The 19,957-nt window shown below is 39.8% G+C and overlaps 2 long non-coding RNA genes across 2 annotated transcripts in view; one reads left to right on the top strand and one right to left on the bottom strand.

The window, feature by feature from the left end:
- The window catches only part of LOC137193596 (uncharacterized), a 37,844-nt gene extending 22,876 nt beyond the window's left edge, over positions 1-14,968 (bottom strand). The window contains exon 1 of the long non-coding RNA XR_010930855.1: positions 12,032-14,968. This is a non-coding gene — a long non-coding RNA (uncharacterized lncRNA). The remainder of the gene's footprint in view (positions 1-12,031) is intronic.
- Positions 14,136-19,518, top strand: LOC137193597 (uncharacterized). The gene is made up of 3 exons (XR_010930856.1): positions 14,136-14,226; positions 14,494-14,663; positions 17,284-19,518. It is a non-coding gene; the product is annotated as an uncharacterized lncRNA (long non-coding RNA).
- The last annotated feature ends 439 nt before the right edge of the window (positions 19,519-19,957 follow it).

The raw sequence follows: 19,957 nt of genomic DNA, 5'->3' as shown, positions 1-19,957 counted from the left end.
ACCTATGGGAAAAATGAATATGATTTTTATTTCTGGAACCAGGGTCACCCAAAATAGCTCCTGCCACTTCACAACTCTATTATAGACACTGAATACTTGACAGCTACCAAGAGAAGAGAATGGTTTAGTTTTATCACATATCTACTTACTATCTGAAAATCCTGTAGTTTTTAGTTGGTCTCTGTGTGGTTTAGTCTGCACCAAAGTTCGAATGATAGCTTTCACACAAGCCAAATAATACAAACTGGCAAATGAGTTCAAGAAAGGAGATTAATTGCATAATCTATTAATTTATTGTTTGTTTAGTTGCGTAGAATAAAAAAAATTGAATAATTTGCTTCAATGTATATTTACAGATAACTATACCCCATTTGATTGAAGTTTGCTTGAATCCTGCTGTACAGCCTGTTCCAGAAGAACATAATATTACTTTCCTTTTACAGGTTTGAGCAGTGCAAACTTTAATTCCCCGAAGCGCTGCACCTCTCACACACTCTCATGTTTCCTGACACTCAGGTAGGAAAATGACAATGTTCTCATTGTAATTCCTTGATAGCCGCTGCCTCCTGACAGCTGAGCAGAATCCAGCTCAGACACTAACCCAACAGACATCCATGTGTCTATCCAGTAAGTGCTTGCATGAGAACATCTTCACAAATCAACATGAGGACAGAAGTTTAGACACCCCTGATACGAGAGAACTTAGCAGAACATGCATTTGCACTGGCACACAGCCAGACCAATCAAGACATTTCCATTCTCCTCCTCCTGACTCTATGACAGCCATCACCACCTGTCAGTCTTGATTGCGCAAGCGTCTGAGGCAGAGGCCTCAGCTGCTGGACTCACTTCTCATCTCATCCTGTCTATTAAAGCCTCCTGTCCTCACCTGATGCCCTTGCTCTGCTACTGAAGGACCGATCACAATTACTCCCCAGTGTGCCGGGCATGTCAGCAGCAACAGCCACAACTCTTCACCAAGTCATCATCACTCACATCCAACACACCCAAACAATACCTTACACATATATGCAAAGAGATAGGTACATGTGCACACACACAGAGATACACAGCACGGCTTGCCTGGCAGTGACAGATGATTAGATGCAGTGATGTTTGTTGCCATGGAGACTCAAAAGCCAGGGACCCAAGGTGAGAATGTGATTTTTTGCCAATTTTGAATCTTGGAATACTTTTCTTGAACAGCTACTGTTTCATAAAAACAGGTTTATTTATTAGAATGAAAGAGGGCAATGCACTATTACTGCATCTGCTGAGAGGCAAGAAAAGAGGTACTTGAGGTGGTTTATGACTTTTTTGTTGATTGACTAATTTACAAAAAAGTCATATGAATTTAATTTTCTTCATTTGGAGAGTCTACAGGGTGCTTCAGGTAGAAAACACAGCCTGAAGTGGCCCTAATGATTAGATAAACAAACACATGTTCATTGACAGCCATCTGGACTGCATACCTCTACCAACCAGCTTTCTCTCAGCTTTTGCAAGTTGCTCCAGGAAGGACACTCGCTTGTGCTGTAGCCTGAAGCTCTGTTTAGGTCTTTAAGATCTATTTGAAACATAAGTTCTGTCTTTTTATTAGTCCACCACCAAGGCACATCCAAATGATAATTTTCTTACACCATGAAACAAACCCCATGTGACCACATCAGTTCAAAGCTACTCCAGTAATGCCTTTAAATAAGTACTGTGAACTAAAACATGTTTTTTGAGCTGTAAACTAAATTACATGACTGTACTGTGATGAAACACATCGATGCTTTAGTTAATATTGACATCGACACCAAATTTATAAGAACAAGGCTCAACCTGTCATTTGCTGTTTAAAATCAGTCTTGAAAAGGCAGGGCCATTGCTGACGTAGAGTCAACCGCTTGGGAATCCTCTACGTCATGAAATTAATATAAATGGCAGAATGATAACACCCAGCCCTGTGCTCATTTTCAAATATATGCTGATAGACAGAGACAGATTTGGTTTCAGGAATTAACAGCAGCTACAGCTGTGCTGGCCTGCTGAAGGGGGTCTGTCCATCTGCAAAAAAAGAAAAGCTGCTGGCAGCCACAAAAACATCAGAATTCCTCCTTGCATCTTGCCCTGCAGCTCTTCAACTCTCCAGCTTTCTGTTCTTGCAGTTATCAGCTGGTAAGATCTTGTTTAAAAACGTTTAATCACGGTGTAACCGGAGCTCCACGGAAACTGCCTGTCCTCTCTGTGGAGCAGAGCTGTGGAGTAGTGCTGCAGAGCTGTGGTCGCACAGGTTCAGTAACAGCTCCGGTTACACCGCGATTTAATGTTTTAAAAAAGATTTTACCAGTTGATAACCGCAGGAACAGACAACTGGAGAGCTACAAGACAACATGCACAATGACTTCTGGCCCGTTTGAATGTCGTTGCAATGTTTTTGCAACTCTTCCCCTCAGCCCCTTGCATGTTTTTTTTTTAGCATTTTTCAAAATTATGCAGTGCGTGGAGTTAGGCTCAGACCTGGTAGTGCAGTTACACAGTATGCAGGCATTATCAAAAGGCTCATTATGATCACTATCAAACAGGGTTTGACTTCACTATTTAGTGACTGAACAAGGTCTGTTGGCTGTTTGAACCAAGCAGAAACCTCCGGCGCTAAAAAATGAAGCCAATGCAGAAGTGCCAAAAACTGCAGTTTCTAAAATGACCACTTGAGGCTGACTCCAAAAGTGACCCCATAGACCCCCAAATTTACAGCAGAAATAAACATGTTGACAGCCTGGTACAAAAAACGGTGTTGGTGTCTGTAGCTAAATTGCCCTTTCATGACAACTGTATGGGGGGTGAATTTTTTTTATAACTCACCAATTTACATTTTATCAAGCTGTAAAGATATGCATAATTAAGGACATGGCCACTTTTAGTGACAGGTTGCTAGCTGCTAGGTGGCTCGTTTCAGCAACTAGGCTTCATTCGGCCTGACTCAGCTCCACCTTTTTGCCCATTTTGGATTAGCTGGGAGTTAGGAGTGAGGAGTGAGGCACTGCCAAGAAGGCGACAGCCGGGGCTGCCTACTTTGAGCTTCAAAACAGCATTTCAGAAACCATTGGGTGACATCACGGTGGCTACATCCATATTTTTTACAGTCTATGGTTTGCACTCATCCATTGATTTGCTGCTGCAGAGAGCCTATATCACAAAACAATGCCCTGTAAATTGCTGTGCATTAAATACACCACATTATAGTGTGTATACAAACAAACAGTAATCAGAATAAACCTGAATGAAATCAAGCATCTTGGAGAAGTTGCCACAGTCCTTCTGTGGATTTAGGTGCTTCAGTTACTTCTGTCTCTTCATGTAATTCCAGACTGACTCCATGATGTTGAGATTAGGGCTCTGAGGGGGCCAAACCATCTGCTGAAGGAGTCCTTTCTTCTTGTTGATGAAAATAGTTCTTTATGAATCTGGCTGGATGTTTGGGCTTGTTGTCATGCTGCAGAATAAATTTAAGGCCGATCAGACACCTCCCTGATGGTATTGCATAATGGATAAGAATCTAAAACTTTTGCGCACTACTGTATATATACAGTACCAGTCAAAAGTCTGGACACACTTCCCCATTCACTTGAATAAGAACGTGTGTCCAAACTTTTGACTGGCACTATATGTATATGGTCCCCAGCTGAAATCACACCACAGACATTGCATTACATGGTATGAATATTAACCACTAGGCTACCAGGAAAAAAGTTGACAAAGTTGGCAGTTGTTTCCTTTTTTGAAAGAGGCCTTTTAACACAGGTAATTAGATGTGAGATGATGATCAGACACTGTATAACCTTTTCACTCAGTATGCTAACAGGAACACAAGAAAAACAACATATTTATAGCATATGCACTGTAGCAACCTGGGTACTGAAATCCATGTTGACATGCATAAGGTCAGTAATCTGATTTCTACCCCTGACCTTATGTTGGAAAAATGGTTCATTTATTTTAAGAGTATTAGTGAAGCAAGATACCACTTCAGATTTTTTTCAAATGTATTAATTTTTGTCTTCGCATTAAGACTGAGCGTGGTTTGAGGCTACAGTCTCTGTAGTAAGAGAGCACAGCTTTTCCTCACAGAGTGAATTTATCTTATTTTCACTAATAGTCAGTGCTTCAGTAGAATATTAAAAACAAGGATGAATTGCTACATGTTAATGATCTTTCCTTTCTGCCCTCTGTTGTGGAGTTTTACATGCAAGCACTACAGACAATTAGAAACCAGTGGTTACTCATATTCAGTGTGTTTACATGCACTGAACCCCACTCAAAGCTCTATTTTGCTTCTTGTTCCTTCAGTTGGATGTTCAGCTCTTCATTGTGCAGAATGATGTACGTGCAGAGTTTGTTTTCGCATTCATCCGCTGATTTGACATCACAACCAGTTTGGAGCCAATCGTTGTCCAGTACATGCAACTTACACAAGTCGAATGTGGAAACTTGAAGCCTCCAGTGCAGATACAGTGCTGCTTGAAAGTTTGTGAACCCTTTAGAATTTTCTGTATTTCTGCATGAATATGATCTAAAATGTGTTCGGATATTTACACAAGTCCTATAACTAGATAAAGTGAACCTAATAAAACAAATCACACAATTCATTTATTTATTGAGGAAAATGATCCAATCTTACATATTTGTGTGAGGCAAAAGTATGCAAACCCTTGCTTTCAGTAACTGGTGTGACCCCCTTTTCCAGCAATAACTTCAACCAAACATTTCCAGTAACTGCACATCAGCTTGGAGGAATTTTAGCCCCTTCCTCCTTACAGAAAAGTCTCAACTCAAGGATGTTGGTGGGCTTCTCTGCATGAACTGCCTGCTTCAGGTCCTTTCATAGCATTTCTATAGGATTAAGGTCAGGACTTTGACTCTTCCTTTCCTCTGCTCTAACCATTCTTTGGCAGAACAACTTGTGTTTAGGGTCGTTGTCTTACTGCATGACCCACTTTCTGTTGAGCTTCAGTTCACAGACGGATACCTTGGCATTTTCTTATACAATGTGCTGATACAAATCAGAACTCATAACTCCTTCAATGATTGCAAGCTGTCCTGGTTCAGAAGTAGCAAAGCAGCCAAAACCATGATACTACCACCATCATGTTTCACAGATGGGTTAAGGCTCTTATGCTGGAATGCAGTGTTTGTCCTTTGCCAAACAGAACACTTCTAATTCAAGCCAAAAAGTTTGATTTTGGTCTCATCCATCCACAGAACATTGTTCCAATCACCTTCTGGCTTATCCGTGTGGTCTTGAGTGAACCGAGAGTTTTTGGAGAGAACAGGCTTTTTTCTTTGCAACTCTGCCATGCACACCATTGATGTTCAATGTTCTCCTGATGGTGGACTCATAAATACTGACTGTAGCCACTGCAAGAGAGACCTTTAGTTTCCTAGAGATTACCCTGGGGTCCATTGTGGCCTCCCGGAGTATTACACGCCTGCTCTTGGTGTGATTTTGCTGTTTGACCACTCCTGGGGAGGGCAACAATGGTGTTGGAGGTCTTCAATTTGTATATGATCTTCCTGACAGATCATATACATTGTGGGGTCCATTGTGGCCTCCCGGAGTATTACACGCCTGCTCTTGGTGTGATTTTGCTGTTTGACCACTCCTGGGGAGGGCAACAATGGTGTTGGATGTCTTCAATTTGTATATGATCTTCCTGACAGTTGACTGGTGGCGTTCAAACTCTTCAGAAATGGTCTTGTAACCCTTTCCAGCTTGGTGAGCATCAACAACTCTTCTTCTAAGGTCCTCATAAATCTCCTTTGTTTGAGCCATGATACACTTCCACAAACCTGTGTTGTGAAGCTCAGACTTCGATAGTGAAGACGCAGATTCCTCTTCTTTAAGCAAGGCAGGGCCTCCCAGACTCACACTTGATTGTCATCCCATTGATTGAAACACCCAACTCTAATTTCTCCTTCAAATGAACTGATAATCCTAGAGGTTCACATACTATTGCCACACACAAATATGTAACATCGGATCATTTTCCTCAATAAATAAACAAACAAGTGTAAGGTTTTTGTCTCATTTGTTTAACTGATGTCTCTTTATCTAGTTTTAGGACTTGAATGGACATCTGATCACATTTTAGGTCATATTTATGCAGAAATTGAGCAAATTCTAAAGGGTTCACAAACTTTCAAGCAGCACTGTACAGTGATAATTGACTTTTCAGTGAAGTAGGAGACATCAATATGTCCTGCACTGAACAATTGAACTTAACAATATTTGCATATTACAATGCATATACTTGCATATTCTATTTTTGTAGAAAAATCAAACACTAATTATTATTCAAAGCAGCAAATCTTAAAATATGCCTAGACTGTAAGCAGATTACTCAGAGAAACCAGGTTATGCAGGTAATCAGAGAAGGTGTTTACACGCACTGTAGTAACCTGGTTCTTGTAAATCAGCATACACATGCAGCAGATCAGCTATCCAATTTCTGGTCTACGTCCAACCTTATTTTGGGAGCGTGGCATGCTGATTTTCACTGTATTAGTGATCAACAAACACACACCAAAAAAAGTCAGCAGCATCTTCAGAGTTGGAACAGAAACCTAGGTACCTATACGGAATCCGATTTCTCCAATCCCCTACACCAATTTTGGAATTCAGGTTTCTCATTTACATGACAGTTATGAAATCGTCTTATTGGAGAAAGCTGACTGAAACCCAGTTCCTTAAGTGCATGTAAACCCACTGACTCAGGGTCTGCCCAAGCCTTTTTAGGCTACTATATAAATTATCTTTAATTTAACAAAATGACAATGTATGAACAAATGGCTTCACACTTGTTATTTGTAGACTGGAGGCCCTGAGCAGCTTAGTTCAGTTATGCCTCAGGTCAACTATACCTACATCCTGCACATATGGTCATTCCATGCCAAAAGCTATTCAAAATCTCTGCCCTATTAAAGATGAAAGTCTAGATTCACTTAATTTTACCATAAATAGTTTGTGTAGCAAAAGAAAAAACAACTGTAAAAGAAGCCTGAGAGCAAACAGCCTCTCCATGTGCTTACATGCACAACCTGCTTGATGAATATAATCCAGCGGGCTGCACCCTGTGCCCTACAGTCTCTTAATAATTGGAACGATGAGATACTAGAATAGAAAAGCCTCTGCATTCCCTGTCTGCCTTGCTGGTATGAAGTTTTTTTTGGATCGTGCTAAATCTTAATTTGCATGGTCTCCTGTAAAAAAAAACAATATCTTCAGTATAGGTGATGTGTTTATTTTTAGCATCCCTGTTCAGCAGCTTTCCTCCTGTTGTGAATGGTTACTGAATTTCTTCATTTGGTGTATTTTCCCTGTGCAAACATTTACTGAATCCAGACTTGATTGTTTTATCAGAGGACCATTTCAGAGCATGCATACATTCTGGAGAGATATTTATGAAGGTTCTGAACTTAAAGCACCCCTTAAACCTCCTGCTCCTCCTGCCTGTGTACAAACCTCTCATACACAGGCAGGCAGCTGTCACGCGCACAGTGAAAAGATGGTCCAACAAGGCTGATGAGGCTTTGAAGGACTGTTCTCATTCAACTAGGTGGAAGTTTTTTGTGATGCTCATGGGAAGGACATTGATAGCCTAACACACTGTATAACAGACTATATCAACTTCTGTGTAGAGAACACTGTACCCACCAGGACTGTACGGTGTTTTTCCAACAACAAACCCTGGATTACTCCTGACATAAAGGCTCTCCTCAAGGAAAAAAAGAGGGCCTTTAAGTCAGGAAATAAGGAGGAGCTGAAGAATGTGCAGAGAGCTGAGGAGGAGGGTAAGGGAGGGAAAAAACAGCTACAGGAGGAAGATGGAGGATCAATTGCAGTGGAACAACATCAGCAGAGTCTGGATGGGCCTTAAAACCATATCTGGTTACAAGGAACCCAACTCCCAGCCTGTGGGAGACCAAAAGTGGGTGAATGATCTGACAACTGACCCAGGGCTTTGTGGATTAGTACCAGCAGAACCGCCTCCAGATCAGTGCAGGGAAACCCAAAGAGCTGGTGGTGGACTTATGCAGGTACAAACACTCTCCGCCTGTACCATTGAACATCCAAGGAATGGACATTGAGATGGTGAAATCTTACAAGTACTTGGGTATTTACCTGAATAATAAACTGGACTGGATGGACAACACAAATGCACTGTATAAGAAAGGACAGAGCAGACTCTATCTGCTGAGGAGACTCAGGCCTTTTGGAGTGCAGGAGGTGCTCCTGAGGACCTTTTTTGAATCTATGTTGGCATCAGCCATCCTCTACGGAGTCTTCTGCAGGGGCAGCATCTCAATTGCTGACAGGAAGAGACTTAACAGACTGGTTAGAAGGCCAGCTCTGTCCTGGGATGCCCCCTAAATCCAGTGGAGGTGGTAGAAGAAAGAAGAATGATGGCTAAGCTATCATCCCTGATAGAGAACATGTCCCACCCCATGTAGGACATTCTAGCAGCACTAGGCAGCTCCTTCAGTGACAGTCTGCTTCATTTGTGGTGTGTAAAGGAGAGATACTGCAGGTCTTTCTTTCCTGCTGCCCTCTGACTTAACAATCAACACTGCTTCCAGTAGACTGCACACTACAAAACGGTCAATCTACTCGTGCAATATCAATATATACTAAACTGTGCAATACTAAACAGTCAACCGAATGACCAAAAACAAACTGACACACAGAACACCTGAAGGTCTGGGGCTGGTAATCCAGCCCTGTTTGCAATACGGGGATAATGAGACTCTTACACCACTTTTCTAACCAGTATTAACATGTGATTTGTACTGCATCTGGATATCTTTTTTGCTTTTTAGCTTTCTGTTAGATGGAGAAATGGAGAGAAAGTGGGGGCACAATATGCAATAAAGGTCTTTGGCCTGATTATAAGACAGCTCAAGAGGCTGCGTTGGTGGGGTCCAGTGTAGTTTGAATAAAGCTGGACAGACACTGAGTTTTTATTGATCTTACACATTGTGATAATTCACACTACACATTTTAATTTGCCTGTCTAGACGGCCAGAACCCGTGACTTGAATGCTCATACTGTACATGCTCATGGAACCCCCAGTACGTTTTGTCCATTGACTATTCCAATATATTCAAGTAAGATGGCTAAACAATGTTGATAAAAAGAGAGAAAGGCATCATTACTTTGTACAATTATACTATAATCAAAAGAACAAAAAAGGAAAATCTGGAGCCACAGATGTCTGGAGGATACAGACTGTATCATTGATAAATAGTAAGTAACCCTCCCACTACTGGATTCACCACCAGTTCCAGACATATGTCGGAGCTCTGCTGCACAACCCGTCAAGTCAGAGGACAAGATTCAAGATTTCCAGTCAGGATGCTTTCTATTGCTCCTTTGTAAAGTTAACAGGAACTTGGGACAAGAATTTTGCCTTCTTAAGTTTCATTAAGAAGTACAGTTGTGTCTGAGCTTTTTATTTTTTTACTAGGGTGGAGATGTGTGACGTCCGTGAAAGGCTCTCTGTGATGCTGATACCCAGGAACTTAAAACTGTCCACCTGCTCCACTGATGTCTAAAATCAACAATCAGCTCCTTGGTTTTGTTGAAATTGAGCAGTAGGTTGCTCTCTGTGCACCATTCTGTAAGATTGTTGATTTCCTCCTGATATGAACTCTCATCGTTGTTTGAAATCTGGCTGATGATGGTGGTGTCATCCACAAATGTCACAACGTTCTCTTCATGTCGCGGGATGCAGTCATGCCAGGGAGCTTAAAATTGTCTTTCTTTTCAATTCTGTGGACCAAGTGAGACTTTTTTTTCTAGTTAGTGTTGGGTTTTTGTTTGTTGTTTTGGCCTTGGAGACACTGATGCCTTATTTGCTTCCTTTTCTGCTGCGACTTCAGTCAGTTTATCTCTGTTAATCATCCTTTTTTTTGTCAATAAATGGTATTCCTTGTTACATTTTGAAGGTGTTTCAGCAGCCTTTTCTTGCCATTTTTTTTTTGGTAAACTAGTTATGTTACCCCTTGTGTTCCCCTAGACATTAGAGGTCTTAACAGGTGTCAGCATGAATAGGAGAGAGCTGAGCACAGGACTAACAACGGAGCCCTCCAGGGCCCCTCAGAGCACTAGAGCAGAGGAGGTGTGACCACCATTCCAAACTGTGTGGTACTCGAGCCCAGACTGCTACGTTTTCCAGTTATATTTAAACTTGAAACATTATTTAGGTGTGGAAAATTCCTGCAGTTAGGACAATATCTATTTGATATATTTCTTTACTTTTTTCCAGCCTTTATCCTTGCCTGTTTAGAGCTGATTGATGAGTTTTTTGAGAATCCTCAGCACCATCCACTTTACGTTATTTTCAAAGAACATGCTGAATATAGGCTAGGTGTGTTGAAAACAGCAGCACTGGTGTGTTTTGTTTAACTGTGTCAAGACGACAGAGAAATTCTTTGCACCTACCTGAGAAATGGAATATAAGTACTTAATGATGATTTATAGTCATGTATTTAGTTAAGGCAGTTTGACTAATTTTGATTTTTTTAAGAGTTGATAGGCTAAACTAGGCATAATTGGGTTTCTTTTGGTTTCTATTTTTCTTTTCTTACTTTCTTTACTTTTCTTTTGTGAACACAGATTTGTTTATAAAAATTTATTTCATATTTCTTTGTATGATTAAAATGAATTCCTTACAGTATATATTGTGGTCTATAGAAATTATTTAGAAGCAGTACATGTAATTTTATGATGTATTGTTGAATGGTTTAGTACTATGATATATATTCCTACAAAATCACTTGATGATACACAGGTCATTTAGCTGCACTTAATTGTTGATGCTAATTTAATGATTGTAAAAAAACCCAAAAACCTAAAGTAACCTTTATGCCTCTCTCTTTCCCTTGGTAGGCCAGCTGTGCGACTTCAGAGTCAATCTGTGTGTGTGTGTGAACCAGAAGCCTGCACTCTGCTCAAGTATGGGCTCTGGCCTGCAACAACAGATAAGCCTCAGACAGCATTTTCAATAGCTCTTCTGGAGCTTTTTCACTATCTCTCTTTAGTGCCAGGTGTCAAGGGACTTTGTATGTATGTTTAACCCGATTTTTAAAATGTTTTTGTTCTGCAAATGTTTCAGGATGAGCAGTCTTTCTGCATAATTAATGTCAAAAAAGGATGGATCAAAAAGATATTAGACATTCTCACTGATTGTTATCATATGTAACAGTTTAACTGTTTAGATGTTACTTAGCTATAATATGTAATTATTCTGCATTAAAATGTCTAAAAACAACTAGACTTATGTTATATATTTTGTTGAGTTGTGTACTTACATTATCCCAAATGTTTCCAACAATTTTCAAACCCGGAGAAATCAGTAATTTTAATAATCTCTCTACCAAAGAGTATAGTGCACAAGATGCATACGTCGGCGCTGTGTTTGTCCGCTACAATGGCGTCTACCAAAGAGTAACTTACACACATACAAGATAATGCATCGGCGTTGTGGTTGTTCCACAGAAACTGTTATTAGTTGACTTCAGTTTTAAGGCACGTTTTTAACTATATAGTTTAGCCGGATGAAGGATTTTAGTCAATGGACGTCTGGATCTTAAGTTATGAGAAATAAACTGGGCAAATGTTAGCAGCATTGGCAGAACAAGTCTTAGCAGCAGCTCAGCTAACAGCCCGTACCAGATGTCCGGTGTTCGCCGAACATCGTCGGAGAAACACAGATTTTAAGAAGAAATAGCTTTAATTAGTGTTTTTAGCGATTTTAATCTGCGTGTCTGTTTGTTTTTGGAGAGGAGGAGACCTCTCCAGACCAGATAATTCGGCTCCCGGTAGAAACCTGCCGAACGTCTGCATATAAAGTTATAAGAGAAATAAACCGAACAAGTGTTAACAGCAGCTCAGCTAACAGCCCGTACCGGACGTCCGGTGGTTGCCGAACATCGTCGGAGAAACACTGATTTTATAGGTGAAACTGCTTTATTCAGTGTTTTTACCTGTAATCACCGGGTCCGTTTGTTTTGGAGAAGAGAAGACCTCTGCGGATAATTCGTCTCCCGGTAAAAACATCCTGAACGATGAACACTGGAGTAATCCTCTCCCGGAGAAGCTGGTTGTTTAACAATGAAGACAACAACTCCCATGATCCCTTGCTACTTCACACCGTCATCATACTCCGTCTTTTGTTATTGTTTTGATTGAGAGACCCCTAGCGGCTGAAATTACATATTGTACGTTTAACAAAACTTGAAATTTTAGTTCTTGAAGGTCAGTAAGTCACCTGTACTATTACACAATTTCAGTTCCCAACATAACTGCAGTTTACAGTGCATTGTGGGAAGCTTAAAATTAGATTGGTTATATAGGTTAGATTCAGATCTAGATGTTCGTAGAATTAAATGAGAAGTATACATATTTAGGCTGTATGAAAATAAAAAAAGTAAATAATAAATGTTGCTCATTTTGCATAGTATGATCCTTATAGCTCCAAACCAAATGAGGTGAGTAAAGTTGAAGACTTTGTTCTGTTCTGACTGCTTTTCACTGTCAACTATGAGGTGTCATCATAAATTTTAGTAGAAGCCACATTCCTTTGAGTTGTTCACTCTCCTCTTTTTTTAATGCACACTAAGTGTCTGAATTTGTCAGAAAATGCTATTAAATGTGTAAATTCTTGACTTGTCTAACCCATGTTAACTTTTACTGTGTTTTAGAACTATTAATTATTTTTTATATTATGAAATTCAAACTGTGCTTCAAAATTTGTTAATTTTAAGTCACACATATTATTGCATTTGATTTATTTGATATTAACCAGTGTAAGTGTATTATTTAGCCATGGTTTGAAGTTGGAAATGAAGGTTTATTGATTTTAGTCTGTATGTTTATGTGGTTAATCCATATTGCAACGTCAAATTGTTTTCTCACTGGTTCTCATGATGTGTTAACATTGACGACAGAATGAGTGAGTATTCAATATGCAGGCGCGTAAAATCTTCAAATATTCAAAGTATAGTCTTCAAATATTCAATAGGAATAAAATTATCTCCCTTTTATTTGAGGATCAGTTTTTCTCCCCACATAAAGGAATTAATTAGTAATGCATTCCCTTGAAAGAGGACCAAGGATCCTTTTTCATTCAAAACACGCATCCTAGACTAGAAAACCTTGACAACTCTGTGTCAGGGCTCTTCTTCTTCTTTTTGGCTTGCTCGCTGGCTTGTTGACCATTTTTGTTTCTTCTGTTTTCTCTCAGCTGTGATAGCTGTCCATGCATTTTGGGCGTTGTCCTTTTTACTCTGACTGAGAGCTGAAAGCTCCAGAAAAAAAGCAAAAGACTGCTAAGATGCCTAAGCCACAAGCCAAGACACACCAGTTGCCATTTGAATAATCTATTATTTTTGTTATCATCTATTTTTATCATGTAGTTAAATTTTTTTAAAGACTTTTCCAAGGACTCTTCTGATTACCCATTAGTGTAGAGCTCCTTGTATCTAACTCACCAGCCTGCCGCTGCCCTGAGAATGGGACATCTCCCTGCTGTGGTTGTCCACTACATGGCCTCAGGTAGTGTGAGACTGGATTCATTCTCATGAGAAGCAGTGAACCATAGTTGTTTCACTGAACCTGCAGCAGCCATCTCATGTGGCTGTTACTCTGGTGACACGAGGATCACTGAGTTTGTTCGCCTTGCTCTGCGCTTTCCAGGAAGTTTGCCCATCATCAAGCCTTTATCACCACTGAAACAGTAGGAAAACCTTCTGTCTCACAGTGGATACAAGAGCTATTCAAAAATTAAATTTTTATTGGCTGTAGTTGGAGTCTAGGTCCTTCATTGCGTTTTTGACTGATAACATTCATTCATTCTGTTGGCAATAATTTGTTAATTTAATTGACCTATTCATCAATGCATTCATTCATCCATTTTAGTTGTAATTACGTATTTTGTTTAGTTTTCCCTCTTCACTCCTATTCCCTGGTAGTTCAATAAATATGTAAGTCATTGTATTTATCTGTTCCTGTACAACAGAGATGGAGGTCAATGCATTCAGAGTTACATTAAAATAGATATTATAATATTTATTTTATGTACTGTTTTGTGTTTGATCAGAAGAAAAGAGAAGGAGGACTACAAGGCGTATCATTGGCTGTACCAGCGTTTTATTTTTATAGACATAAACTGCAGTGTCAGGTAATATTTTTGGTCCGGCAGTGTAATCATTGTTATTTATATTTATGATCTTGTTAATAGCCTTTTGATGCTGGCATAGCACTATAAGAAAGGATGAAGCTATGGAGACACCAGTAGACTCATTGACAATCTCAAACACCCACAAGTACACACATGCACCAATTTATTCGTTCACTCCCTACCCTTGGTGCAACACAGTTGTACAATTGCACTGTACGTTGTGAGTGACATATAGACATACTGTTAGAATGTGTCTGTTATTCATAGATCATGTACAGCACAAGAGGGCTTCAGGGGTTTTGGCTGACAGATGGAAAAAGCATGGAGAAGTTATGATCCTTTCTGAGAAGATTTGCACAAGTCACAAAAGAGATGACTCCTTCCCATCAGCTTGACCTCGACTTCTTCATTATGGGAGGAGAAAATCAGCTGATTAGGTTTGCCTCCATCTCTGTATTTGCTGAAAAAATTATGCAACTAATGCAGCTTCCAACATTTTCACATGGAATGTTTTTTGAATAACACGTATGTTCTGTTTGGTGATGTGTCATCTGTATACCAAACACAACTTAGGTACAATATATGGAGTTATTATTGTAATAAAGGTTCAGGAACAAGACCACGCCCCTCTCTCTCACTAAATTCAATCACCTGCGCCTCACTGATTCAATCATCCATGCATACCTATATATTTTTGCATATACTATATATTATATATAAGCGTGTCTAACCCCTTTCTCTCCCGTTCGTCTCAGTTCTCACGCAACCTACAACACGCTTGCATCGCAAATGCTTACCTCCCGCCCATGCTCCGTGATCCACGTTCCTCGGCAACATACCGCCCACGACTAGATCCAGCAATACCAACGTGATATCTCCTTCACCACCACATCCACATGGAACCCTTCTCCTCCAGACACCGCGCTTCTGATCAGCTGGGATCCAGACGCTCCACACGCATCCACGCAATGGCCCACTCGGACGCAGCTCTTTTCCAAGCGATTAACATCTTCAACCGGATGTTTGCTCACCTCCGGCGAGCTCTCAAGGAGACGGAGTCATCTCACTCCTACGAAACGATGATAAAGACAAACTTTCCAACTCTATGCAGACTCTACTTCCATTAACTCTCTCGCCGGCAGCTCAAATCCTCCCGCTCTTCCGGGCCGCCGCCGGGCCAACACGCACTGATGACGTCACAACGCCGCCTACTACAACAGAGCGCAGACTTCTTCAGCCCTGGCCGAACTGACAATAAAGCCAGGTTCTTCCTGCTCCTTTCTGCCTCCACTTCCACCACCGCTCCGGACAGCTGCTCACTTCCACCCAACGCCACCTGTACGCTGCACGTTGATGACGTCATGATTCTCAGCTTGCAAAGGTTATGCAAGCTGAGAATTTCAGCTATGAAAACATAAGTAAGAATAATGGAGGTAAATATAAGCAAACATTGATTGACCTGCATTATGGTTTACTGACACAACAAACCCTTGATATAACAACATTGAAAAAAAAAAAACGTCATAAAATTGAACTTACATGAGTAGGCTAGCTAGTATTTTTACACCTTCATCTGAAAAGTAGCAGCTAGTGCCTTTTTTCAGTTTGATGTGGCTATTTTGTAAATAAATTTTATTTAGTATACTACTACTTGGATGTATGGACGTCAACCAGGTGACACAACCATGACACACATCACTGTTTCAGTGTACAGAGATGACTCATACATAGAAGTACAAGTTAAAATACAATAACTAAATTGACCTCTGAGTCAGTTCAGTTATATCAACATTGACAACTTAGAACACAACAAACAAGAGCTGGCAGCTGGTGCAGATAGTAAGGGTAATCTTTGATGACATCACTGCATAAAACAGGCTCAACTTTGCAAACCAGTGACTAATCTAATAGATGATGGTAACCTAGTAAAGCCGACCTTAACACTAGTAACGTTACTGTTAAGAATTTGGAACATCCATCGTAAAAGCTAATGTCATGCAGTGCAGTAACAATAGCAGTAAGCTAAGTTAACACTAACGTCAACGCCGATCCATTGCCACTGTAAAACTAGCATTAATGTCATAATTTTAATGTTAATACATGTGTGTAAATACATTTTCTGTACCATAATTGCTTTTTTAATGACAAAATTATGGCAAACTATTTAAACATAGTTTTAGTACTGTTTCCTGCCATGTACTGTGCTTCCTCCCAGTGTGAGGTGAGTTGGACTGAGTCTGTGATGGATGTGGATTCATTTTTATCCTCCTTGCAGTGATCCAGCTTACTGATAGATGGTAACGGCCTACTGAGCCAATTAGGAAGTATGTCAGCTTTGCCTACTTAATTTGCATATTTAGATCACAATGCAGACGAATCAAGATAACAAGAATGCATATTCATACCTGGTGTTCATGCAAATGCCACATGATTAGATGTCATTATATAGATAATATACATTATTAAAAATGGAACTGAAAAGCTCAGTATTAGGGCCATTATTGTTTATCTGTGAGGTTTCCAAAATATGACATTTGTTTACAGTGGAAACTGCTTATAGTGATCACGGTTACAGTGATAAACCACTTATCAAAAAGCTTGGGATAGAGTCATTCCTATAAAAATGCTGTTTAAATAATTCACTTAATAGTAATCAAGTAGTCTGCTTACAGCGTTCATTTTGAGTCTTTTCATACATGAAAAAATATGAAAAAGAAATTAAAACTACGGTAATTCTATTTTCTTTTTTTTCCCTTACTTCTATGATATGCTCGATTGTAGATTAGCTACAATCACATTTCCAGGTGATGCAATGGTAATTGTTTTAAAAATGCTATGTAGCATGGGATTTTATTGATTATTGATATTTTGATATGAGAATGGATACATGGTTAGTCAATGTGATGTTGCAATTGACAAACCAGTGTCTTATTATTATTATTATTTTTTTTTTTTTGCAGAAATATATTGTGAACATAGTTATTACATATTATATGGAACAAATAGCCATATCACCCAGTTCTGGCATATCATTTCTTCTCATTTGTTTTCTTTCAGGAGATCATCAAGCCCACAATGTGTGCTGACACCACAGAGCCCAGCCCCTCCACCTCAGGCACATCTTCTGTGGCACCCTGTACCTCAACCTCTCCCATGGCTACCCCTAGCCCTCCAACCCCTTCACCCAAAAAGAAGAGGAAGACAATGAAGCTTGATTTATATATAACTTATTACATAGAAGTATGGGGAAATAACATACAAATACAATTTTCATTGTGGAGAGCCATAAGAATTGTAAATAAACCACTTACTAGGAACCAACAAATTCACCGTTTGTCAAATTTAAGACTCTAAAATTCAAAGCTTTGGTCGGCTTTAAAATGTTTCAGTTAAAAATGAACTATTACCTGAAAGTATCATAAAGTTGTTTGAAAGGTCATATCATGCCACTTTCCCAGCTTAATATTTTTGTGGCCTATTTTCAAACATTTGCATGTTTTCATGGTCAAAAAGCACCTAGTTGCTGCTGTACAAGCCACGGATGCAGCCTCTGTCTCACTTAGCCTGAAAGGGGTTGTTTTGTGTCTGCTCAATGCCTTTCTCTTCTGATTGGCTAAACTGTTTTCTGAGTGACGCAAGCCCACAGGTCAACCACAGGTAACAGATTGTAGCACACAGAGAGCAGAGGAGAGGAGAGAAACTAGAGCCACCGTAAATCACCTCAAAACAGAGAAGACACTCTCACACTGAGTTGAAATGAAACAAGTGCACATAAACTAGGTAAATAACATAAATAAACATTTTGTTTCTTTCAGGAGGGGCGAGCTGCACCTCTGAGGCAATGGAGGCAAACTCTGAGCATATAGTTGTGAAATCACAACCTTACAGAAGTCCAAATGGCTCATTCAAAGGCACAGCTTCTGAGTACGGGCTGTGTGCATTTCTGCATGAACTGAGCATTTTGATACTTTCACAGTATTTATTTAAGACCTGGACTTGCTTTATAATCAAAACAGAAATGGAAATCTCCCTTCCTTCAATATCTCCCCTTTAAAATGAGAAAAGTTCAATATGATTTGAGAAAATGAGAGCAACATTTGCATGTATGAACTGATTGTGAGGACTAATGCAAAGAAATCACTGTATTTAAGTCAAAGGGGTGAATTTATGGAACAGGTATAGTGAGGAACATTAACAAAATGTTTAAAAATAATTTACTGAACCAATATAAAAATGAATGATCAGAAAGGAACATTGGCACTTTTTGTTCGATGTTTCTTCTTGAAGCCAAATAGGATGTGTTGTATAAAGGGTCGGAAAAATATGATGTAGTTTCAGTCTACACCTTTTTCAGACTGTAGAAATCTTTGTCATGTTATTGTGTTGTTTCCAGCTGTGGTATTTGAGTAACTGTATTTTTATGCGCGCACACACACACACACACACACACACACACACACACACACACACACAACCTAATTGTCTCTGTTATTGGTTGCAGGCTGAAATAAATTTCAATTTCAATAATGTATCCTGATACAGATCACATGTTAATGTGACCTTGTTTCCATCAGGTAGAAAGGGATGACCCTTTCTACTCTGACCCTGTCAACATGAACAATCTGAAAATTCATCTGTGATTGCTTTGGTCTTGGACAGCGAGCTCCCAACAGTATTTAGTCTATGAAGCTGATTTAAAAAATACTAAATCAGTTTGTACTTATCTCTCAAATAATATATTATGCAGGTTTTTGTGAGAGCTTCACTTCAGCAACAAAGAAAGTTCTCATGATGACACATCTTGAAAGTCTTTTGGTTAGAATCCCAGCTGTTTTTGACTCTGTTAAAAAGTTAAAACAAGAACAATCTTGACAGCTGTCAAATTTAATTTCTTGAAATGACATTTCTGTAGATGTCAGTGATAAACAAAGATTATTTGGTAGCTTCCAGGGGAATTTTGGTGCTTCAGTTGTGTAAGGAACGTAACATGTACCAGTGGTACTGCAGGCGTCAATCCAGCCCCGGCCCTTTGTCACATGTCATCCACGTCTCTGTTCTGTCCCGCTCCATCATAAACTACCCAACAAAAACAGCAGAAGTACTAGAAAGCAATCTCAATAATGTGCACTTTGACTTGTACAGTGCAGTGAATCAGTGCTAATGCAGGGCTTTTCACTCTGTTTCCTGGACTAATGCCACGACCCTGAGGTCACTGGGAAGTCGTCCAAGTAAATCTCATCTGCACAACTGCTTGTCTTTTTGATTTTCTAATAAACAGACATGCCACCCCCACCCTGTGACACTGGCTTCTTTCACATTTGTGAGGCCAACTGTTCACTGGCTGCCCAGCCCAGTCCAGTCAGATCACCATAATGGTTTGGCTGCAGATGGTGTGGACGTGGCCAGCATGAATTGTTCTCACTGAACTGAGCAAAGTCAGCCCTCATATCTGCTTTAGCCAAAAACACTCTGAGCTAATTGATGTGCTAATTTTGATTTCATAGGAGTCAACCCAGTCTCACACCAGTTCATGAAATAGCTTCATGTACATGGACACAAATTTTCCATTTTTTTCGTGACACTTAGCACAACTCTCAAACTCATTTATTGCAGTTGGAAGTATCTTTTGTGCGTGTATCATGTTTTTTTTCTGTCATTCAGGACTCAGGAGCACAGAAGCTGTACTCTTCTTCCTTGTGGGTCTATTGTATTGTGAGTGGTTGACACGCTC

Source organism: Thunnus thynnus, chromosome 12, assembly GCF_963924715.1.
Source record: "Thunnus thynnus chromosome 12, fThuThy2.1, whole genome shotgun sequence".
Classification (NCBI taxonomy): Eukaryota; Metazoa; Chordata; class Actinopteri; order Scombriformes; family Scombridae; genus Thunnus; species Thunnus thynnus.
The sequence above is the reverse complement of the archived record's forward strand: the minus strand, read 5'-3'. Positions and strand labels throughout refer to the sequence as shown.